Below are 26,315 nucleotides of genomic sequence, written 5' to 3' on the forward strand. Positions count from 1 at the left end.
ATTCTTTTATATGAATTTCTGCATTTAGTGTACCCACCATTGTCCATTTGATAAGGAACTAAAATATGGAAACAAATAATTCAAGGTACGGGTTGTTGTAGTAGAGAATATCGCTTCTTTTAAATGGCGGTTCATTAAGCCTCCTTGTATACTGTCTATCATGTTCATCTCCAGTTGTACTGGTATTAAACTGATGATAGTAACGATCGTTACTATCATCCCAAGATGGAGGAAGGAAATTCCGGAAAGACCACGTTTCCTTATTATATATATATGTAATGTTTATTTGCGAATGATATGTAGGTAAGAAATATCATTCACTAGCCACAATTACGATCAGGTGTTATTTTATCTTTTATACGGCTCATATGAACAGTAAATTCGTCGTCGAAAAAATAGCGAGGATGATAGTAACGGAAATGAATGATGATAGTAACGTAAGAACTTTCGTTACTATCATCCTTGCTGTTTTTTCAACGACGAATTTTCTGTTCATATGAGCCGTATAAAAGATAAAATAACACCTGATCGTAATTGTTGCTAGTGAATGATATTTCTTACCTACATATCATTCGCAAATAAACATTACATATAGATATAATAAGGAAACGTGGTCTTTCCGGAATTTCCTTCCTCCATCTTGGGATGATAGTAACGATCAGTTTAATACCAGTGAGTTGTTTGTATTTAACTTCCTTGTTGATTTTGTATGACGGTCACCATCATGGTTTCAATATGTCCCCTGTTGATTTTCTGTGTGTTTTCCTATGCGTACGGTAAGGACATTTCTTTTCATATTCATTTACGGCCAACTTTGAATAGGCTGTATTTTGTAAAAAGAATAGAATCTATATTTTTATTTCTAATTCAATGCAGAAAATTCTAGATTTCCCAGCACGAAATCAAAAGAGATTACATGTTTATTTCACAGCATTTCAAAGTCGTATCTTGACTAATGATAATAGCTATAATAAAAATATTTTTATAGCGACATATTTGATAAAAAAAAAAATTCTAGGCGGTTTACAAACATGGAGAAACACTAAGTTAGTAACAGAAATTTACACAATATGCATTATTTAAAAGGAAAATTTAGATCTCATAAAATCAAATCTGAATGCGCTAAAATAAGCAAATCAGTTATAATAATTTTGATAAAATATATGCCCAGGATAATTCTTAGCATCTCCATCAATATGAAAGTACAAAAACAAATTTTCAAATTCACAGGTAAGCTAGTCTATAAAAGTGCGTTTTCAAATATTTTTTGAAACACTGGACTGATTTTGGAGTGTCAAATATGAAACGGGAGGCTGTTCCATAAACTTCCCGCAGTAAAACTGAATTTTCTTTCACCATAGGTCTTAGTACGTACTCGTAGTATTAAACATCTCGAGTTTCCCTCAAAGCGGAGTTGTTCCTGCACGGTTATTAGGTTCTGAAGGTAATCCGGAGCAATTCTACGCATACACTAGATTTTTGCACTGCGATCGGAACTCAACTGGCAACAAATGCGACTTTGAAAAAAGAGGTCTGATATGGTGTCACTTCTCGGATCTGCTGATGGGAGGGGCGGGTTTCTTTCGAGCCCTCTGTTATCGACTCACGAACCCTTTGTTATACCCCCCGCAACAAGTTGTGGGGGGTATACTGGAATCGGGTTGTCCGTCTGTCTGTCTGTCCGTTCGTCCGTCCGTCTGTAGACGCAATGGTTTCCGGGCTCTAAAGCATTATCCTTTCCACCTACCGTCACCATATCATATATATGGACTACCCATGGGATGAAGATGTTCCCTATCGATTTTGGGGTCAAAAGGTCAAAAGTCAAGCGCACTGGACATCGAAGTAGTAATATGGTTTCCGGGCTCTAAAGCGTTATCCTTTCCACCTACAGTCACCATATCATACATATGGACTACCCATGGGATCAAGATGTTCCCTATCGATTTTGGGGTCCAAAGGTCAAAGGTAACGCGCACTGGACATCGAAGTAGCAATATGGTTCGGTTTGTCATGCCATTTGTTTTTTATACTCAGAAAAGAGGTAGTTTATACCTATTACCAACACCCTTTGGGAGATTGGGGTAAGCAGGGGATATTCTTAGGGAGCATTGTTCACAGTACCTTTTGTTTATCCAGAAAAGTAGACTTCTTCCATACTAAGGTATCGCATTAACTATAGAATTTACCCGTGTTTGACATGCATACGTGGATGTAAACCGACGGATTCGTCCAATGTTACTTAGGTAATAGTTGCATGATTTGGTGACAGTAACAAATTTACTTTTCAAAGACCACTCCAGGATTACGAACCGAAGTAACACTATTGATGATGTTGCCCTCGACTTTAAGATGTAGCTTAGGGGCATCTTATAGTTTTGATGAGAAAATAAGTCCGTCTTTTCCTGGTTGAGTTTGAGAAGATTGCTCGACATCCAATTTCCAATATCTTGTAAACAACTTTCGAGTATAATGCAATAGTTCTCCCAGTTGTCACGTGCGCTTATAGTCATGTACACGTACGTGTCATCCGCATAGCAGTGGTATTTCAATCCATTACGAAATATTTCTCCAACTGGCCTATAAAAAGGCAATATAATGTAGGTCCGAGGACAAATCCCTATGGAACCCCGAACGGACGATGACATGGCTTCACCATAGAAGATCCTAAAACAACCCATTGATCAGGATATAGGGCTCAACAGGTGGAGTATGTTTACTGTATACGTTAGACTTAGATATTAACCTAGGAGACTCTAAATTATTTGCAATTTGAGTGTATCAAAGCTTTCAAGTGGGATTGCATTTTTGGCAATAGCGACTATTAAAATGCATATATATGAGGCTCACGGCGGGTGTGACCGGTCAACAGGGGATGCTTACTCCTCCTAGGCACCTGATCCCACCTCTGGTGTGTCCAGGCGTCCGTTTTTGCCCAACTATCTATTTTGTATTGCTTGTAGGAGTTATGAGATTGATCACTGTTCGTTATCTTCACCTTGCATATGTCAGCAAGATAGGGTCGTATCCATTCTAAAGTTTTCCACGAATTCCGTATGCTATGTTTAAACGTTGGAACAGTATCCAGAGGTTGATCACATCGAATGCTGCTGAGAGATCATGGAGTGCTTACCCGGCTAGGCAGTTATAAAACTTTTGGGAGCACGTTTTCAGACTAAAACTCCGTGCTCTAAATCGTACTCATATTCAAAAGGGAATGCTACATGTATTATAATTTTATAAAATCATTATCATACTCAAAAGGAGTAAACGTTCAAGATGTTTTTAGTATACTTCTGAGTTTGCGCAGAGTTGTAATCAAAACAAACATGGCTGAATTTGAGTATGAATACGGTAAAAGTTTTATAATATCCAGCCCGGATATACTAGTAGATGATTTTCCTGTTTTTAACTTCCTTCCTTGTCGCTATATAACACGAGTGTGTACACAGACCATTTTCGGAAATATGCCAACGTTCAACCGTCATTCTGAGAGATGAATGTACAAATTGGAGAGAGAGAAAAATGTCTCATGAAACTTGCAATTTTAGAATGCTGTACATGTAACTTTATATTTGCTGCATGAATACGACACACTAAGTTAAGAGTATGTTCATCTGCGCATAATGTAGGCATACCAACTATAAAATATAAAAAGACCAGAGAGGGTCGTAAAATAGGGTTACTGTAACTAGATAGAAACAATCAATTTCGATGTAATACATGTAGGTCTGTATTTTATACACGCGCATTCATGGTACGTCATTTCATAAATAAAAACTTAACATGAGATCAACTGCAAACAATAATTTCTTTACACCATGTCGTTGTCTTCAATTGTTCTGTACCTATGTGACGACATTATACAATTAAAATAGGAAATTAAATTTATGCAAATATCTTCTATTTTTTAAAGAGAAAAAATGATAACTTGTCTACACATATAAAACGGATTACGTACATGTATCTGATATTATCGAACACAATTCAAACGACGCATATGCATCATGAAACTGTATTTGTTGTATTCTCAATTCATTATTTATATGTTTTAGCATGAATGTATTAACATGCCAGGTTCTATTAATTGTGCTTATACGCATATTCTTAACATCTTCAGAATTGATGGAGAAATGTAGAATGTTAACACATTTTCATATAACGCGTCTTTGTTACATCGTTTACCACGTTACTTTTTGACTGCATGAAGTTTACATGGGGACATTCAAAGAAAAACAATGTCAATGTTTGGAAGATGGGCAAATTACGGAGATGTAATCAGCGTTTCAAATCCAGACACTGGTGGTTTTTTTGTTTTTTGTTTGCACTGAACATAGGTTTCAAATAAGTTGTTTTTAATACAGCGAGAATAAAAGCTAAAACTGTAAAAGTATGTTAATTGTGCAAATACCTTTCAAGTTATAGTTGCTCCTAGATGTTTATTATCTGTTTATTACTCCTCCTAAGCACCTGATCCTACCTCTGCTGTGTCCAGGGGTCCGTGTTTGCCTAACTATTTTGTATTGATTGTAGGATTTATGAGATTGATTACTGTTCGTTATCTTCACCTTTCATACATGTATCTAATATTCAGCACCAAATCTTTGCTCTATAATGTTCTTCTTAATTTTTAAATGATTACCCCTTTAGTAATTGACCTGCATCCATCATCCGTTGTGCGTCATGATAACTACCATTTCAATTGTTTTCAAATTTAATATGAGGTTTATTGGGACAGAGAGGGGATACATTGTGAATTTCAGGACTCATGTACCCCTGGGGCCTTTAGATCGGGGCAAAAACTACCTGATATTGATAAATTTTCAAAACTCTTCTCTACAACCGTACATTTTTAAGAAAAACTAAATGCATAATGATATAAAGCAGGAAGGCCTCTACCAAACTTGTGAACTTCATGATCTCCGGGGTAGGGTTTATGACCCCAGGGTAGGACCAGACTTATTATGTAGTGTTTATGTGCAAAACACTTAAATGGCATCTTCTTTAGTGGCATTGATACTAAATTAATATACAGTATATGGATATATTAAATGGATATTTAGAAAAGATGGTAGTCTTTTACCAAAAATCGTAAATTCCATGATTCCTGCGGTAGGGGTTTTGGTATATTAAAGTGAGGCCAAAATGGTCAGTTATTAAATATGTGAACAATATAATTTTTTAAAGTTTTTTTTTAATTTTATTTTTTTAAATATATTTTCATCATTTATTAAAAAGTATACATACTATTTGGGATAAAATATCCTCGGATACTCCCTATTAATTCAACTTATAATTATAGATAATTCAACAAAGAGGCCCATTGGATTGAATGTATATTATTATAATATTATTTTATATAAGGCATATATATAATTTATATGGAAATACATAATATCAAATATTTTTCGAAATCATAAATATATCATATACAACGTTGATGTAGATATACCAACAGTAGAAATTACTCAAGGAATAATATATAAACACTGTAGTCCTAAGTTGATCGTATAGTTATAATGATAAATATTTAAGGATAGTTTATACTGGGAATTTTTTTAAGTTGATAAATACCATTCCTTTCAAATTTGGTCAACATCTGTCAAAAATTTACCAATTTTCAAATATATTCTTCTCTACAACCGCATAGGTGTAAGAAAAACTAAATGCAGAGTGGTATAGAACAGAAAGGTCTCTACCAACATTGTATATTCATTGAGATCACTGGGTAGAAATTCTGACCCCAGGGGGAATCTAAACTTGGTAAATAATGTTTATATGTAAAACCCTTAAATAACATCTTCTTTGGAGATATTGATACTAAATTGAAAGAAAAAGGATGTTTAGAAAGAACAGGGAGTACTTCACCAAAATTGTAAATTTGATAATCCCAGGGGTAGGAATTTGGTACCAGAGTGGGACCAAAATGGTCAGTTAGTAAGTGTGTGAAGAATAGAACATTTTTAACTTCTTCTTGATAACTACCATTCCAATTCCTGTCAAATATGTTATAAAACATCTTTGGGACAAGGGGGAGGAGGGGGGGCATAAATTGAAAATTTAACCATTTACCTTAAATATGCAATACAGGACCCCCCCCCCTAGATTCCATAGCCCTTAGGACTAGTGATTCTTTTTACTAGTACTCAGATACTCGTGGGCCTGTTGTATTTAATTGACCGAAAGTTGTAGACACCTCCTAGGCACCTAAACCAACCTGAGGTTTGTCCAGAGATCCTTGTTTGCCCTACTCTTAATGTCATGAGCCATAGTTTTTCCACTTTTGCTTTATAATACAAATATAATCTGTTCTTCCAAACCCTGAAAAAATAACCACGGCAATTAAATGTTTTACGCCGCCCACCTTATGAAAACCTACACGGTGACTAGAAATGATAAGTTTTCATGTATTAATGTATTAATTATATTTCAATTGCCATTTCAAGATGTTTGTTGACTGTTGTAGTCTAAATAGCACAGGTTATTGGCTTTGCATGAGAGGTGTAGTCAAAATCATTGTGCTAAGAACGGCCTAACAATCGGTATGAAACGCGTCAGATAGAATTTGACCCAATGATAGGTTGTATTGGCAAACTAGATCGCTATAAGGACCATGTACTTTGCGGAATGCTGACTTTAAACGAGACTGTTGAAAACCCTATATCAATACCTTGTTTGTCAGTAGCCTTCCTCGATTCAACAAGAGTACCGCAAACGATACAATATACGCCCGTTGGACAGTGAAATTCAACCTGGAAGCATATTGTGCACTCTGAATTGATACAGCACACATTCTGAATAGGAAAGCCTTGATGTGGGTCATTGTGCACCAATCCATTTGCATGTGAACTGATTAAGTATTCAATTTTCACTGAGATTGAGGTTGTGACAAAATGTTGGTGCAATATCTATTTATGATGATAAAAGTCCAGGAAACCATTTGATCTAGATTTAGCCCTAAAGCAGGTCATGGTGCACCAATTAAGTTGAAAAGTGAACTGATTATGTATTTCTCTGAAAGGGAGGTTGTGTCTAAATTTCAGAGCAATACTTGTGACCATACTCCAAAAAATTTGGAAAACTGTTTGGCATATATCTACTCCTAAAGTACTGTAAGTCGTAGTGCGCCAATCCAGTTGAAATGTTAACTGCATTTGTCTTCCTCCGAGAGGAAGCCTTTGACTAAATATCAGGGCAATATCTGTGTCCGTAATGAAAAAAAAAACCCAGACCTATTTTTAGTCCAAAAGTAGGTCAAGGATGGACCAATCCTGCTGAAATGCAAACTGAACTTATATTCCTCTACAAGGAAGCCTTTGACTAAATATTAGGGCAATGTCTCTATCCGTAATGAAAAATAGCCTGGGAAACAATTTGACCTATTTTTTCCAAAAAGTAGTTCAAGGATGAACCAGTCCAGCTGAATTGCAAACTGAACTTGTATTCCTATGAAAGGAAGCCTTTGATTAAATATCAGGGCAATATCTGTATCCGTAATGAAAAAAAGTCAGGAAAACTGTTTGACCTATTTTTTTCAAAAAAAACCTGGAAAACTATTTGACCTACTTTTAGTTCTAATGTAGGTCACGGACGGACGGACCAATCCAGCTGAAATCGTATTCCTCTAAAAGGAAGCTCATGTGTAAATTTCAGGGCAATAACTATATCTGTAAAGAACAAAAGTCCGGAAAACTGTTTGACCTACTTATAGCCCTAAACTAGGTCAAGGATGGACCAATCCAGCTGAAATGCAAACTCACTCTTACGATTTTTAAGGGAGATATTGTGACAAAATTTCAAAGTTGTACATGAATCCGTTACGGAAAAAAGTCCTGAAAACATGACCCGGGACAGACGGACGAACGACCAGCCACCCAGCCGGACAGCATCATAACATAATACGTCCTGTGTATGACGGGCGTATAAAAACTGACCATACGTAGAACAAGCTCTTGCATATCGAATCTGTGGAGAGATAGAACCTCCTAATGCAGGTGATAATGGAATATTGCTACATAAATATGAGAAGTTGAAGATGGAGAAGCTGAAATTATCCCGTTTCTCATAAAGTTGAGTTGTTAGTTTGCCGTTAGTATCTACTTTCAATAAAATGTCTAAGTATGAAGCAGAAGTGGACGACTTTGTGGTGTATTTTATTTCAAGCTCGCAGGGATATATCGAATCGACATATGACATACATATGATATATGTAAATATCTAAATGTCAAAATGAAGGCCACAGCAAGATATTTTTTGTCTTCTTACGTAGAAGTTTCTGAATAAATTCTACTTAATATGAATAAAAAAAAAAACAGGTCAGCTAACAAAGGAGCACAATTCATGCCTATGGGAATTCCGACAGACTGTTGGAAGACCTGACCACCAAAGACTGCGAAGATATTGTCAATGAGTAACTCTAGCATAGTTTCTATTTCAACTTCAGAATATCTGTGCGTGGAATCAGAGTGGTGTTTAACAAAGTATTTTTTGGATGACTGATCACTAGACATGAGTATTCCGTTATCCATTTTTGTTGAAGAAGCAACTGTCTATTATTACAAAAAATCAAGTCTTTAAATTATTGGAAGGAATGGTCGTGTAAAGTATTGAAAAGTCGTAGGCTTTGATGTTGTTGATCTGAGAAAAGTGTTGTGATTTCAAGTTAGCTAAAAGTTCTTTAGAATTTGTTTGAATCTACATCTGATTTACACACTTCTGGCATATTAGTCGCACAGTAAGTTTGAAATTTCCCCTCCACAGCTTTTAATAGTTTCGTGAGGAGAAAATATAGGGATTGGTAGAGCACTTACTGGATCCAGCGATTTATAGTGAAACTTCTCTAAACCGGCCGGCTCTCGGACCGAAAAAAACAAACCCCGGTCGATTTGGATGGGTGGCCCGTTTACCAAGAATTTAGCATTTAGAGACATTTTATCTCAACATTCACAAAGTAGGTACTGTTCCCTTTCTTCTGATGATTTATGATCAATTATCAGCGGAGATCAAATTAGCCCGCTTGTACCTACAAGTAATTATACATGTGTAATTAATAAGAAATATTCTCACTGAAACCATCTAATTTTAAACTGAAAATCTATAACAGGATTCCGATGCATAAAGAAAACACAGAGGCATATTGGAATTCCTCTTACCTATAAAAACCTCTGTTTACATGTATGGCTTATATCATTGCAATTTAGAAATTCATTTCAAAATTAAGGATTATCTCCCTCATGCATAGCTCTTATCCTTGGACGAATTTGGCTCCACTTGTTTGGCACGCTGTTTTTGGCTATATTTAGATCTAAAACTTCATAGTGTTTTCAGATTTCAAACATTTCGGTTGAGCATCACTGAAGAGACATTATTTGTCGAAATGCGCATCTGGTGCATCCAAATTGGTACCGTATAAGTTTTACATTATGACCCCTGGGTCGAGGCCTCTGCTGGTGGACTGTTAGTCCCCGAGGGTCTCTACAGCCCAGTAGCTAAGTACTTCGTTACTAGCTTGAAAATACGGATGTATATTTAATTGCTGTTATAAAATTTAGAAATTCATTTCAAAATTAAGGATTATCTCCCTCATGCATAGCTCTTATCCTTGGACGAATTTGGCTCCACTTGTTTGGTACGCTGTTTTTGGCTATATTTAGATCTAAAACTTCATAGTGTTTTCGGATTTCAAACATTTCGGTTGAGCATCACTGAAGAGACATTATTTGTCGAAATGCGCATCTGGTGCATCCAAATTGGTACCGTATAAGTTTTACATCATTAACAAATTTGTTTTAAAGGTTTTGAAAAGTACAGTAGTAAATATGAAATTCTTATTTGAATATTTCATAAAAGTTTTAAGTTGATGGAAACCAAGAAAATTAAGTTATCTTTTAATAATTATCATTAACAGTCATGGGTTTGTTTGTTTTCTTTCTTAACTACCGCTTATATCCATACGATAGAATAGTGCAACAATATGGCATTTGATACTGTATTCTTTCAGTATGTTCCTTACTATTTTTTACATTTTGTACAGAATTTGGAAGGGTCACTTGGACTAGCTAAGTCTTAATTAACACCCTTGACATCACAGGTAAACAATAGAAATTAAAGAGGCCACTCGTGTTTGTCACGGTAAACGGGAAAAAGTCACAGGAAAAAAGGTCACAGAAAAAAAAGTCACAATATATATATAAAGAGTGCCTATGACCACACCTAGGAAAAAAAGTCACAATCTTATGCATGGCTTCAAAGATTGTAAATTGAAGCCATTTTGTTTACTTTTACAGGAAATACAGTCTAGAAAAGGGGAAAGGTGCCTTGTGAAGCCACTTATTAATCTCAACAGTGCCTGTCAACAACTGTTGTAAATACTTAAAAGTTAATTACTTTTTATTGGGGTTATTTGTTTGTTTTAACATTCAAATATATAAACTCTGTTGCAAATGATTAAAAAAACATGAAATCTTCTAACTTTGAATCAAATTTAAGTAAAACTTTTCTCCTTATATAATATTTGACTTTTTTCTATCTATACATGTAGTTTTCTTTCAAAATATATACTATAATTTTTTCCCTATACATATAACATAATATCTATTGTGACTTTTTTTCCTGTGACTCATTTTCCTGTGACTTTTTATCCGTGACTTTTTTTCCCCGTGACTTTGTTTCCTGTGACTTTTTTCCTACATTCTTTGTCACACCTCCGGTCGATAATTTCCCACCTGACCGGTCCGTCAGTCACTTTGCACACCTGGATGATCTTGATCACCCTCTGGCCAAAATGTTTTTGTCTTCAAAAAGTGGTTGGTATGATAAGGGTAAATTACACATGTTTGTTAACAACTGTACTTTAAAAAGTAGCCAACGTCAGGTTTTCAGGGGTGGCCGGTTTGGTAAGAACTTTTTTGTAAGGAAATGTTAAGATTTCTGCAGGGGCTTTGAAAATCGGCCGATATTCAGGGAGAACCGGTTTTCTGAGGGGCCGGTTTGGAGAAGTTTCACTGTATCATTTTTGTAAGGATTTTAATGTAGTTTAGGAATCCAGTATAGATACGTCATGAAATAAAGATGTATTTCATCCCTTATGAATTTCATTTAAAGAAGTCCAACTTTTTTCATATCCTTGAGCAAATAAATGTAGTAAGGTGTATCTTCCATTGATAATAGAGAGAAATATAACTGTACCATGTATTTCAATTTTGGACATGGTGCTATCGATATGAATCTAACATATCTGGTGTTAGATAATATATCGGGCGTTTCTAATTGAATTTTAAGTCTAATTTCTATCGTAATTGAACAGTATTACTGAGAATGAGTGGCAAAGAGTAGATATTACACATTCCAATTGAGCCACTTGACATCGTAAGTGGACTTAGATACGCTATTAATGACCTATGCGGTCGTGTCGGGATTGTGTGAAAATAATATAACAACACTGATACGCTCTTTGCACCAGCAGATTGTTTTCATTTGGTTTAATGTGCGTTAACAGGGTGCTCTCCTGAGCAGTGCGAAAATCTACGATCGAATCATTCACCTGGACTGTTGTTGTCCTTTGTTTGTCCATTAAGGCTGGATAGGGTTTCAGGGTAGAATATTCCACTACGCTATATCACTAGATGCCAATGGTACTTGCATCCACAAGTCAAATCACGTTATCACGTAAAACTATTGACTATATATACAAAACGATTTTTTTAACACGGAAATTATTTTTACTCTGTCAGTAACTAAATCCGTAACATAATTTAAGAACAAATTTCCTTATTGATCAAATAAACATTTATTGGTACAATAAATTGTTTTATATGCAACATTTTTATATAACAAACAGCGTAGGTAATTTACTGTTTAATTGTGCACCCCTTTGGGTGCCCCTTCAACTTACTACTGGACTTTGTAATATTGACCAATGAAATTTTTTCTCTGGGAAGAAGACAAGGCATTTTACAAACCGAACATTTTCATAATTTCCGTGTTTCAGCAGTGCATTTGCACACACTTTTTACAGTGAAGTTTTCATGTTCCACAATGGATTTAATTTAGTGATATTTTAGGTGCGTATTTGTTATCAATATTGCATTTATTTGATGTAAACATTACACTACGTCTGGTTTGTTTACATCTAAAGATAGACGATTGGACATTAACAAACATGGCTGCGGGACGGGTAAAAGTTGTGATTCTGGGACACTCGTTTATACGTCGATTGCGAGATTCTGTGTTTTCAACACCGAACTATGGTAATTTGCGTTTATTCTCATCACATTTTTCTGTAAAATTTCGAGCAACAGGAGGGTTGACTATCAGACGATTGGCCAATTCCTCAAACTTGTTGAACTTTGACGATGAACATATGTGTTTTCTCCAAATCGGAAGTAATGATCTGTGTAATTTATCGTTGCCAGTTAAGGACATTGCCAATGCAATAACTTCTTTTGCCTCATTTTTGATAGTGACAGGAAAAGTAAAAATTGTGATCATCGGCCAGGTGCTTTTCCGCTCGCCACGTGTGACAGATCCTCGGTACAACGACAGAGTTACAGAACTGAATGTGTTGTTAGAATCTATCTGTATAAACTCTGACTTACATTTAAAGTTTTGGCATCACCGTGGATTTTGGAATGACCAAAGCATGTCCCATTTATCCTCTGACGGTGTCCACCTACAGAATCCTAGGGAAAATGCCCGTCCCATGCAGAAATACGCCCAAAACATCAAAAGTGCAATACTACATTGTGCCCGCACTTCCATGCCAAGATAAGTAATATTATGTTAGCTGCAATACATTTTTATTTTATTCATTCATCAATTCTATGATGGCTTGTTTTTGGTATATATACTTTTATTATAATACCAAATTTTCAATATTTTGTTATTCGCCACAGTATAATTTATTGCAGTAAATGTTTCGTGCGAACTCAACCCCTTTAATATGAATTTGTTTTCTTTCCATTCTGTGTTTGAATTTCTCATGTAAGTTATTTCACAACAGATGACACTTTTTAATTAAAAAGTAAATTATTGCATTTCTATGTCATATCAATTTATAAACAAGTCCCTAGGCATTCCTTACGCCATGTCAATTGTGGCGGATGCATTTCGTTCTACGCATTTTTACGCCATCTCAATTATTACGGATACATGTTGTCCTATGCATTTTTATGCCATGTCAATTATGACATATGTACTTTGTTTTCTATGCATTTTTACGCCATGTCAATTATGGCGGATGCATTTTTTCTTAGCATTTTTACTCCATGTCAATTATGGTGGATGCTTTGAATCTTCTGTGTTTGTAGTACATGTTTTAATTGTAAGCATTAACTCGTCATATTTATGACCAATACTTCAAATTACAATGATCTCTACATTTGCATTTCGTCAATTATGGCGAATGTACTTTTCTCTTAGCACTTTTACGTCGTGTCAATTATGGCAGATGCTTTGTTATTTCATTAATATAAAGTGCAGGTCTTCTTAATCAAGGCACATACTGTATAATTATTGAGCTCTATTTTGTCTTTCCGATTCTGTTAACTGTGGCAGATGCTGTTCGTGAATTGGCATTTTCAAGTGTTCCATGTTATGACAATTATAATGATTTAAAATCCACTTACATAAATGCTACTGGATTTTAAATAATGCTTCCCAGTATCATTTCCTTTGATATGCTGGATGTCCTTGTCATCATTTGCATTTATAGCCATATCATACCATATCATTTTGATAGATTTTGAAAGACATCGCATTTAGACCCAAAGTATTATAATTCATAGCTATGAAATCATCTGACTCAATGGAGCTTAAAGCGACATGATGTTTGAATTCCTTTCAAATTGTCATTTGGTGATTCATTATCTATTTCTTTCAGTCTTTCATCATGGGTCCAAAGAGAAAGCAACCGCCCACTTCCACAAATTCTCAGAAAGTGAGATCAAAGCAGGCTTCAAATAGAGACACTAATCCAAGTCCAGCTAAGCGACACAGCATCTTCATCCATGGAGGATGCTAATCACATAAACATAAACTATGACTTGCTAGCCGAAGCCATCTTACGTAAGCAACAAACTGTAAATGTCAGCGGTTCAAATGAATCACCCATTCAACAGCATACTGATCAGGATTCACCAATTGATGTTGCTGGTCCAAATGACCCTCTGAATTCGCAGCTCATCAACTCAATCATCTGCCACTGCCACAACAGCAATCCCATCTACAGTCTGCAATCACACAAATCAGTTTTCATCCCTTTTGCATGATTTATTTGCAGGTGAGTTGGGGGCAAACACTAATACCAATGATAAAGTAAATCCACCATTATCAATTGATGAAGGTATTGCCCTAGGTGCAAACATCCCTTTCAGAATTAAACAAAAAAAAATGGTCTGATCAATTTTTTGACTTACGGTCCTTTCTCCCAAATCACAAGGAAAGCACTGTGTCCATACAAATTGACCAAATCTCTTTGAATTTTACAAATCCAACTACATCAAAATCTACCAACTCATTGTCCATAGAACAATGGACAACTGCTTTCCACATTTTCATGGCTATATATATTGAATAGAAACCAGAAGATACCCCTCATTTGTTGAAATATGTGTCAGTTATTAGAGAAATTGCTGCAACCAATGGAGATGCAGCATGGGATCACTATGACGAAACATTTAGAAAACTGCGCCAGTCACATACATTACCTTGGCAAAGGACAATTTCAGAACTTATGGTGTCTGCTTGCACCATTCACCGTTCTAAGCAGCTTTTTCGGAACAACTTTCGACCCAAAGTCAATGATAAATACACCAACTTCAACAATGGTGCCAAATGTAGATCAAACCCCTGCCCTTACAAACATGCCTGCCAATCCTGTGGAGATTCAGGACATCCAAGAATTAAATGCTCAAAAAACCAAATTACCAATTCGAAATATCCCAAACAAAATTCCAACGCCAATAAACGTTGAGAATCTAAATCATGAATTACGTGGTTATGATCAGCATCTTGCATCTTATCTTGTGAATGGATTTCAGTTTGGATTTAAATTGGGCTGTGTGGGAGAACCAATTCATTTTATACATACAAATCACAACTCTGTTTATAAAAACCCTGGTGTTGTTCAAGAGAAATTAACAAAAGAATTAGCACTCGGTCGAATCTCTGAACCTCACATGCAAATACCATTTGAGAATTATGTATGCTCCCCCTTGGGTTTAGTACCCAAGAAAACACATGGAGAATATCGCATAATTCATGACTTATCCTTTCCAAAAAATCTGTCCGTCAATTCTTACATACCGAAATGCAATTGTCAAGTACAGTATGAATCCATCGAGCATGTCATTCAATTAATCAAAGAATTTGGCCCACATTCCTTAATGGCGAAAATGGATATTGAGGATGGTTTCAGGAACATTCCCATTCATCCTTCTGATTATCATTTGCTAGGTTTTAGTTGGAATGAGGCCTACTATTTTGATAAATGCCTCCCAATGGGAGCCAGTAGTTCTTGCCAAATTTTTGAGAAACTAAGTACAGCTCTTCATTGGACAATGATAAATAAGTATAATGCATCAGGTATGTAAAGTAGTACAGTATAACAGAATGCGTCTTGTCTCTACATCAGTTTATTTCAGAATGCCGAGTACATGTTATTAAAGAGTATGCAAACACGTGGTTATCAGTGTGTGCGGTAAACAGGAATAATCTCAGAGTTTGATATATACAATGCATATACGTTACATCCCCCTTCTTTAATTATTCTTATTTTACATCATAAGAGAGTGAAAAAATACTGCAAAATTAACAAAGTGTTATGAATTAAATTAATAATTCAGAGTTATGATAAAAATAAGAACTATCTTTTGTCTCTAAAATATCGGGATATATATTTACACTATATATATATATTTGAGGATTATTATGCCTCATCACTTTATATAATCACTTATACATTTTGAAGTCCTCGTATCGTTTCGGCAATTTAATTTCTCTGGTAGATCTCCTGGTCGAAGTCAGAGCATAATTGGTCTTATCTGCTGACGGTGGTTTATGATTTTCAATTGTAGTCTTATCTGCTGATGGTGGTGTGTTTTCGGCTGTGCTAACGGTCTTATCTGTCACTACCTCGTTATTTTCGACAAATGGCTCATTTGTGCAACGCAAATGTTTTCTGTTTCGTCGATAGAGGCGACCATCCTCCGTGATCACTTGATACGAGCGGATGTTTACTTTTTCGTTGACCTTTGCCTTCGTCCAATTTTTTTCATGTCCAAAAGGTCGAATTCTCAAGGTTTCCCCACTTTTCATCTCTGGTAGGTCTTTCGCTGTGCGATTGTAGTAAAATGCTGATCTATGTTTCCGTTCTCTCAATCGCTCTTTGACATTTGGGGTTAGGGCTAGTTTCAAAAGTTCGGTTTTGATTGGTAGCAGAGTTCTTGTACGGCGTGCCATTAGTCGTTGAACTGCAGAAGTTCCAATATTTTCAGAGGGAGTATTTCTCCAATCTAATAGAGCGAGGAAAGGATCGCTTTTATCTAATTGGCATTTCTTCATTAGGTTTTTTGCAATTCTAACTGCATTTTCAACTTTCCCATTAGATTTTGGGTACAATGGCGATGACGTAGTATGCTTGAACTCATAGTTCTCTGAGAAATAAGCAAATTCCTTGCTATTGTAAGGCGGGCCGTTGTCTGAAATCAAAATTTCAGGAATTCCGTGTCTGGCCATTTGTGCCTTGAGTTTGGTGATGACTTCCTTTGATTTTTTATCATGTAGACGATCAATTTCAAAAAAATCGGAATAGTAATCAACAGTGATGAGATATTGTTTGTCATCAAATTGAAAGAGGTCAGTTCCAATTTTCTGCCATGGTCTATCGGGAATTTCATGCGAAATGAGAGTTTCTTTGCCTTGCTCACCCTGTATGGTAGCGCAGACTGGACATTCCTTGATAAAAGATTCGATATCTTTCATCATGTTTGGCCAATATAGTGATTCTTTGGTTCTACGGTAACATCCTTGAATACCAATGTGGCTGGAGTGTACCTTTTGAAGAATTTCACCTTTCAATGTAGGTGGAATAACAATGCGGTCTCCTTTGAAAATTAAACCATCCTGTGAAGTCAATTCGTCTCTGAATGTGTAGAAGATCTGTATATCGGGTGTCAGTTCATCTCGCTCCGGCCAACCATCTTTGATTGTTTTGTACAGCTTTTGCATTGTTTCATCACGCGAGTTTGCAGATTTGATTTTCTTTAGAGTTTCGGACAAGATGGTGACGTATTCACTCATTGTAACGGACTCTGCATCTTTTTCAGATTTTGCACGGTCGGTAATGGCGAGTACTCTGTCTTCAGAATCATTTCTTTGTATCTGTACAGTTGGCAGATAGGCTCGACTCAGTGTATCAGCAAGATACATTTCAAGACCTCGTTTGTATGTGATCTCGTAATCAAACTTCTGAAGACGCAAGAGCATTCGTTGAAGACGTTTAGGAGCGGAAACTAAACTTTTCTTGCTGATGATTTCTAGTGGTTTGTGGTCTGATTCCACTTTTACTTTCCGTCCAAGTGTGTAATGCTCAAAGCGTTCCATGGCAAAGAGAACAGCGAGTAGTTCCTTTTCAATCTGTGCGTAGTTGACTTCGGTAGGCGTTAATGCACGGGATGCATATGCAACGGGTTGCTCATTTTGTATGAGACAGGCTCCTAGTCCGCGTTCAGATGCGTCACACTGTACCGTCGTCGGTAGGTTAGGATCAAAGAAACGAAGTATAGGACTCGTAGATAGTAGTTTTTTCAATTCGTCAAATGTTTTGCCATGTACAGCATTGTCCCACACAAATTCCGATTCTGCTTTTAGTAGGTCTTTGAGGGGTGATGTTATCTCCGAGAGATTTGGCGCGAATTTCTGGACAAAATTTACCATTCCTAGTAAACGTTGTATGTCTGCTTTGCATTTAGGTCTTGGCATTTCAGTGATTGCCTTGATTTTTAAGGGGTCAACTTTGAGTCCAGCGCTTGAGATAATGTGTCCTAAATATGACACGGATCGCAATTTTAGTTTCATTTTGTCTTTGTTGATTTTTATCCCTTTCTCCCTGCATATCTCTAGCAAGGTAGATAATTTTTTGTCGTGATCACGTATGGTCTCGTCATCCGAGTTTCCACAACCGTATACGACTATGTCGTCATGAATCGCTTTGATTCCATGTATACCAGATAGAGCTTCATCCATTCTCCGCTGGAATTCCTCGCTTGCTGGTTTAATACCGAATGGCATGCGGAGCCATCGATATCTACCCCAAGGGGTTCCGAATGTTGTGAGAAAACTACTCTCATCATCGAGAGTAATATGCCAAAAGCCATCCTTGCAGTCTACTACAGAAAAAATTCTGGCTTGGCTTAGTTCTGGCAAAATATCATCTATAGTTGGTGTTGCATAGTGATTTCTCTTTAGCGCTTTGTTCAGAGGTTTGGGATCTATACACAGACGCATTTTCCCACTGGGCTTCCGTACAGCCACCAATGACGATATCCAGTCAGTCGGTTCTGTTACTGGAGCCAAAACGCCTAAATCTGACAGTCTGTCGATTTCAGATTTTAACGGTGCCTTCATTGCAATCGGGACTTTTCTTGTTGGTAGTTTTACTGGCGTAACTGATTTGTCAACATCGAGGTGTAATTTTTCATCCAGTTTACCCAGGCCATTAAATACGTCACTGTATTTTTCAATGATGAAGTTGCTTTGGGAGGCTGACTCAATGGCTGATATGTTTTCTGTGTTGACAGTTATCATTTTCATTCCTTGTACAGCCTTTGCTCCGAGAATAGGATTAAGATTTCCTTCGACCACAACAATTTCTATGTTGTATTTTTTATTGTTTTTGGGGTTGCGGACGCTTATTCGCCGTTTTCCAAGGGGTTGGCATTCCGACTTGTTAAACATTACCAGAGTCATGTCTGCCTTTTGTAACATCCTGAGATAGGGGTCATTACAGACTTCTTTGTAAATTTTCTCGGGTAGAACGTTTACGGTTGATCCGCAATCCAATTGGAATTTCACTGTATCATTTCCAATTTCGATTTCTGCAAAAATCTTTTTCTCAATGGCATTAACATTTTCGATCATGAGGATGAATTCCTCGTCACTGGATTCCTGGTTGACTTGTTTTACATGTTCCCGTTTTAATTTCGGCTTTGTCTGCAGACATTTTGATGAAAAATGATTCATTTTATTGCACTTCCTGCATGTTTTTCCCCATGCTGGACACAATTCCTTACGGAAGAGGTGCTCTTTACCGCAATATAAACATTCCTTTTGAACTTTTGTTTCTGGGACTTGTTTGAAATCTTTTCTGTGCGCTTGTGTTGTTCTCAGCGGTTTAGTTTTTCGCATGGTTTTGAATTTGACAGCGTGAACTTCCTCCATGGTTTTAAGTTGCGATGTTGACTTTTCGTTTGCTCTGCATATGTCAACGCATTTTCTTAGGTCCAGTTTTGCTTCTTGCAGTAGCTTTTTGCGTGTTCCATTGTCACGGATTCCAAGTACAATTCTGTCTCGGATCATATCGTTTTCTAGAGCATCAAATTTGCAGGTTTTCGCTAGAGATCTGAGAATTACCACATAAGTGTCAATGTTTTCATTGATTTCTTGGTCTCGTTTGTAGAAAGTGTACCTTTCATAAGTTTCATTGGTCTGTCCAATGCAGAATGATTCAAATTTTTCTAGAACTTTGTCTATGTCTTTTTTGTCATCTTCAGATTCAAACTGAAGACCATAAAAAATATCCAGAGCGTCAGCTCCGATGCAAGTAAGAAAGGTAGCAGTTCTCACCTCCTTGTCTTTTTCCTTGAGAGTAGACGCTGTTTCATAATTGCTCCAAATCCGCTTGAACTTTTTCCAGTTCGTGCACAGGTTTCCTTTAAGATCCAGTTTTCCAGGTATTGGAATGTTTGGATTCACAAAGACAGGAATAGAGGGAGCAGTAGCAGCATTATCTTCGTGATTGCTCATGGTGACAAATATCCAGAGATACACATACAGAAGTTTCACTTAGTACTTTTACTTCTGACACCATGTAAAGTAGTACAGTATAACAGAATGCGTCTTGTCTCTACATCAGTTTATTTCAGAATGCCGAGTACATGTAATTAAAGAGTATGCAAACACGTGGTTATCAGTGTGTGCGGTAAACAGGGATAATCTCAGAGTTTGATATATACAATGCATATACGTTACAAGGTATGTCCCATTTAATTGACGACTTCTTTTTTATTGGTCCCCCAGATTCAGGAAAATGTTTTCAGGATGTAATTAACTTTGAGAAATTGTGCAACACTATTGGTATACCAATCAAAAAATCCAAAACTGTCCTCCCCACAACAACTTTAACCATTTACGGGATCGAAGTTGACTCTATTAAGATGGAAAGCAGACCCCCATCTGACAAGTTGGTTAAGCTCAAGACTGCTCTTGCATTTACAAGCAAAAGAAAGAAAATCACACTTCTAGATTTACAATCCCTTATTGGTCTGTTGAATTTCGCTTGTTCTGTTGTACTTCCTGGTCGTGCATTTCTCAGACGACTAATAGACCTTACTTGCAATGTGGATAACCCAAGACATTATATCAAATTGAATTCAGAAGCAAGATGTGATATTAAAGCATGGCAAGATTTCATTGTGAATTTCAATGGCAAATCCATTTTCCTACAAGAGGAATGGACAGCTTCTTATAAACTTAACCTATATACTGATGCTTCTGGTTCATTAGGTTACGCAGCTATTTTGGGATCTCAATGGTTCGCATCTTCTTGGCTGGAAGAACACAAACCATACCAAATTGCAATAAAAGAGCTATTTCCAATTGTCTTGGCATTGGAATTATGGGGCCACAAATTAAGAAACCATAAAATATTGGGTTTTTTTCTGACAATATGGCTGTTGTTGAAATCATTAATAAACAATTTAGCAAAGATAAAACCCTTATGAGGTTGGTGCGCCGTCTGGTACTTGCATGTCTCAATTTCAATGTCCTTTTCAAAGCAAAACACATTCCTGGTAAATCAAATGTTGTTGCTGATCACTTATAACGCTTTATATTTCAGGAGGCCAAAAACACTAGCCCCATGGTTAAGTCCCCAACCAACACCTCTTCCTTCTCAAATTCATTTAACGACAGGGAGCCTTCAATTACTGGTAGCAGCCATAGCACCATCTACTCGAAGAGCTTACTTGCGGAGCTGGACCTTGTTTTTAGATTACTGCAACTCATCACATTTCTCATTTTCATTTCCATTCTCCCAAATTCTGATTTCCAATTTCATTAGTCATTTACAATTTCAAAATCTTAGTGCTTCCACAATTACGTCCCATAATTCGGCCCTAAGTTACGTACACAAACTTTGCAATGCTAATGACCCTACACATCATTTTGTGGTTCGCAAAATCTTAAAAGGCTGCCAACAGTTAAAGAACTCGCTAGACACCAGAATGCCTATTACCAAGCCTATACTGCTAAAAATTCTGTCGACTTTACAAAAACCTGTACCTGATAATAACAATATGATCATGTTACGTGCCATCTTCCTTCTGGCTTTCCATGGATTTTCTTCGCCTTGGGGAATTAGCTGTACAAAACAAAGAACATGTTGCTAAAGTTCTCCAAAGGGCTGATCTCAATTTTGTTGGAGATCAGGGGGTTCAAATCAGGCTCAATTACTTTAAACATATGAAAAACAATCAACCTGTTACCATTTTGCTTTCACCCAGTAAGGATGTACTAATCTGTCCTGTCTGTGCCTTATATTTATACACAAGCAATTTCAACCACAAATCTGGTCCATTATTTTCATTTAAATCTGGTGCACCAGTTTCTCGTGCTTTTGTAGTATCAAACCTGAAAGCAGCCTTGACATTAAATGGTTTTAATCCAAATCTCTACAAAGGACATAGTTTTCGGATTGGTGCAGCAAGAGAGGCTGCCCGGTTAGGTTTTTCTGAAAATTATATTCAGCAATTAGGTCGATGGCATTCAAATGCCATGCAACGTTACATAAGAATCAATTCATTTTCATTATAAATGTTAAAGCAATTAATGGACCTCCATACTAAATTATCTGTACTGCCAATTTCCAATTCCCATCATTAACTACCCGAAACAGGCCAGTATTTGACTGCTGTTTTTCCGTGATCATGCTCAGTATTTGTAATCACTTGCAGGCTAATGTCTTGTATGAACATTGCTATGATTGACCTTTTCCCATTAGAACAGGCCAGTATTTGACTGCTGTTCTTATGTGCCATAAAAACTATTGTAGGCCAGTGTATGACTGCTACATGATTTTTATAATGTTATACTGTATATTTTACATTTAGAATTACCCCCAACTCACAATATTTACAGGTTAGAATATACTCAATGTTTCTTTGATATTGTATTGTGTTTGTAAAAAAAAATGTTTGTATATATTTTAAAAATATATTGTCTTTAAAAATGCACAGACCAGTATTTGACTGATGTGCTTCTTATTAATTGTCTCTGTGAAACATTTAACGTCTCTAAAATTACAATATCTACGAAATCTCAACTTTCAATCCCGATACAATTACTTCTGGCTATTCTTGGGTGGCGCAGCAACTAACATGCTTAAGTTTGTTTGTTCCTTTTCTTCATTGATTTGAAATATGCAGTATATGAAAATTTGAGCAAAAACATAGCTGCGAATAGCCAGAATTATTTTCCTATTATTGCAGAAAATGTGTGGATATAAAAATGTATAATGTTTTCTTACAGTACTGATCTTTATATACTTCTATTTGAAATGAAATGCATGAAATACGCCGAAATTATTAAAGGTAATACAAGTCCCGCTTTATTTATCGGCAGTTTTTCTAAACAAAAAGGTGCATGAAATTGTTATTTGTTACAAAAAGACTCCCGAGAATTTGCAGAAAAAAATAATTATAAACATTTTATTACAGATGCAAAATTCATCATGTTGATATACTGCACAAAATAGCTAGTTTTCAACCGAATTTTTCACACTTTTCTCGGAGAGTTTGCATACATGTACATGTTAACAATGTCAGATACATTCAATGTGTATTCCACTTTAATTTAATATATAGGTTTCCTAAGTAAACAACCGCGCTAAAGAGCGCTTTCAGAAATAATAGCATGCATATTGCAGTTCAACAGTAGAAATGACGTCGCCTATCAGACTGACGAAATCTCCAGTTCGGAGTTTTGTATACTGTAACCAATGGAAATATTTACGGGGGACAACTCTTTCAAGCTTCAAACTGGGGTACCCAATGGGGATTTAAAAGATAAAAATCGGAGACATATTCATATATTTTATATATTTCCCAGATAAAATCCATTCTGATACTGTTACCAATCTCAGTATGAATAATAAAATCTTTTTGTTTTGTTTTTCATTACACAGTTTATAGTACGGAACACTGTTACATGTATCAGAAAAAAAATAAAATAAGAATGATAAAATGACATCTGTTGTTTTTTTAAATGCATAAATGGATAATATGGAGTAAATTTTTAAATACATATACATATGTTTATGAATAAAGAAGGTGCTGCGCGTCTCATGTTAATTTCCCTAAAGGTGTTACGTGAGATATCGTTGAAATAAAGATGTTCAAATATATGATAAAATCAATTGGAACTTATGTCTTGATTCAAACATTTTGCCCCCCCCCCTTTTTCTCTCTTTTTTTCCTTTTATGTTTTTTTTTTTTTTTTTTACATGTATATACCCTTACTTTTCTTCCTTTCTCTTTCAATTTGTATAAATATTTTTCAGTTCTCATTTGATTTTTTTTCTTTTCAATATTTTCTTTTTCATTTCGTTTACTCATTCTATATGAGTGTATTTATATTTATGTATGTGTGCATATATCGAAACTTTTCTTAGTCTATCTGTTGCTATTCATATATATGTGTACATTCATGTGATTGTTCTCTGGTGTATATGCTATTTATTTGAATACCTGTGTGCCTTGTATTTCCATTTCACACTTGACCTTGTCGTAGGGAGAGGGCTTAAATAGGTTATGCCTGCTGCCCGATCCCATTCACTTTGTGAATAACATATAGTTTAAATTAAAAAAAAAATTAAAATTAAATATTTTTGAAAATAAGTTTAAAAGACGTGTATTAACAGAAATTAGCCAAACTAATTTGAGTTTAAATCAAGCAATAAGCGATTTCTATGATTTTTAGCGTTACAATAGAGGGGAATCCCCGAATTTCAGAAAAAAAAACTACCTCCGTGAAACAAAATGAATTTAGTATGAACAAGACTTATCAGTGCTGTTATGATGGCCAGCACAGTACTGTGATGTTTTGAGCTACACCACTAGAACAATACTTCCAACACACAAGATTTAAACGTATCGCTCTAGAATGCATCCTACTTATGTTAATTCATCCAAATAATAACGAACAACTGATGCTAAATGTAGAAATCTGAAGAGTACATGTATGTTCTCACTCAATTATAACTACAAGTGTAGTGTGATGACTTACGTATCAAGTGGATTTGAGTATCTACTTCATTGTTAATTGTTTCACACTGCTTCTGAGGACAAGGTTATTTGAAGGAAAACAAAATCAAGTTACTCGATGCGATAAAGAAAATCCCTGTAAGATCTTATTGATCGGTTATATGGATGAATAATTTGTAGATTCGAAATATTATATAAGATGTATGGTGATATTTAAGAACTGGATTGGAGATTTCTTAGTTATTTCAAGGTACATATGTGATTTTATATGTGTACATGGTATACAGGAAGACCATCGAACAAGGGAGGGATTTTTGCAGTTGAAGAATGTTATGATTTAACAATACACTGTCGCCTTTCTGGGTTTTCTATCCTACAGTAACGTATTTCATATACCACTCTTCATAAAAAGCATACATAGTTTAATCGAGGCAAATCAGTGTAAACATGTATAATCTCTAAACTCCAAGAACGATAACTCTTCAAGTTTTGCTGAAGACAAGACTAAACGTATTGTAAAGTTACGTGACCTTGTCTGGATTAGATTTATACAAAAGTTTCCAGGTGTAAACGGTTCATAAGTATTTCAATTTTTGTGTGTGTATCTTTGATAGGGGATGGTCTATCTTAATGGCCTTCTGTATCTTATGACGTCACTCAAATTTTTGAATGGTTATTGAAATAGGTGAGGTAAGTAAATGACCATTAAATCTGACAGAATGATTACTTAACGAAAACTGAGTGGTCACTAATTGAAGATGGATGACGACTACGTGGTAACTGAATATTCACTAGAATGTGACGGATTGGTCACTGAATATTCACTAGAATGTGACGGATTGGTCACTGAATATTCACTAGAATGTGACGGAATGGTCACTGAATATTCACTAGAATGTGACGGATTGGTCACTGAATATTCACTAGAATGTGACGGAATGGTCACTGAATGGTAATTAAAATGTGATTGAATGGTTACATAATGTTGACTGAAAGACTACTGAATTATCCATCAAAGGTTACTAAATTAATACTGAAAGTTCATTGAAAGGCATAACAAATGATAATTGAAATGTAACTGTCATTCAGTCGACCGAAATATTACTAAAACATCACTGAATCGAACACTTCAGTTTTAACTGAAATATATAATTTGGAAGTTGAGGACAGGAACAGTGATCAACCTCATAACTCCTATAAGCAATACAAAATACCAACATATACTGCCCAGCATCACAACAGAAGACACCGTGTAAATAATTGCATTTTATATACAAAAATGCCGACAAAGATTCCGAATTATAATTAGGTAATAATTGTTTAACTATATTCAGGGTATGTGAAGGTTTATGGAGACAAGATTGCAATCAATATTATTAGATTATAGTTTATACAATGAATTGACAAATTCTCCAGGTGAAACTTACTTTAATGTTGTAACATAAGTACAATGAAACAATGCATGTTCGCTGTTTTTATCTTTCATGTTTAGAGTTTTCTCTTCTGAAGAGATCTGTCCATTCATCCTAGGACAGTATTTGTTTGTTTTGCTGTTTTCCGCCACACTCAACAATTTTTCAATTATCTGGTGGCGCCCAATTATTATATTTTTAAAAGTCTAAGTGGAATAGAGAACCCAGATACAATGTACCGGGGGAGAGACCACCGAATTTCCACAAGTAAACTGGGAAACGTTCATACTTAGCTGCGCGAGCGGGATTCAAGCCTGTGTCGACCAGAGGTGATAGGCAGTGTGATTTTGAGCGCTATGCTCTAACC

At 35.9% G+C, this 26,315-nt stretch overlaps 1 protein-coding gene and 1 long non-coding RNA gene across 4 annotated transcripts in view; both read left to right on the forward strand.

Moving 5' to 3' along the window:
* The window catches only part of LOC125661711 (multiple epidermal growth factor-like domains protein 10), a 132,953-nt gene that overhangs the window by 41,718 nt on the left and 64,920 nt on the right, over positions 1-26,315 (forward strand). The gene's annotated exons all lie outside the window — the stretch shown is intronic.
* LOC125672845 (uncharacterized) lies at positions 704-25,769 on the forward strand. 3 transcript variants are annotated; one of them, XR_008797595.1, is made up of 4 exons: positions 11,925-12,062; positions 12,137-12,248; positions 12,462-14,278; positions 21,116-25,769. It is a non-coding gene; the product is annotated as an uncharacterized LOC125672845 (long non-coding RNA). The 3 variants fall into 3 exon arrangements; XR_008797594.1 differs by lacking the exon at positions 11,925-12,062 and adding an exon at positions 704-776 and having other exon boundaries at positions 12,137-14,278; XR_008797593.1 differs by having other exon boundaries at positions 12,137-14,278.

Source organism: Ostrea edulis, chromosome 8, assembly GCF_947568905.1.
Source record: "Ostrea edulis chromosome 8, xbOstEdul1.1, whole genome shotgun sequence".
Classification (NCBI taxonomy): Eukaryota; Metazoa; Mollusca; class Bivalvia; order Ostreida; family Ostreidae; genus Ostrea; species Ostrea edulis.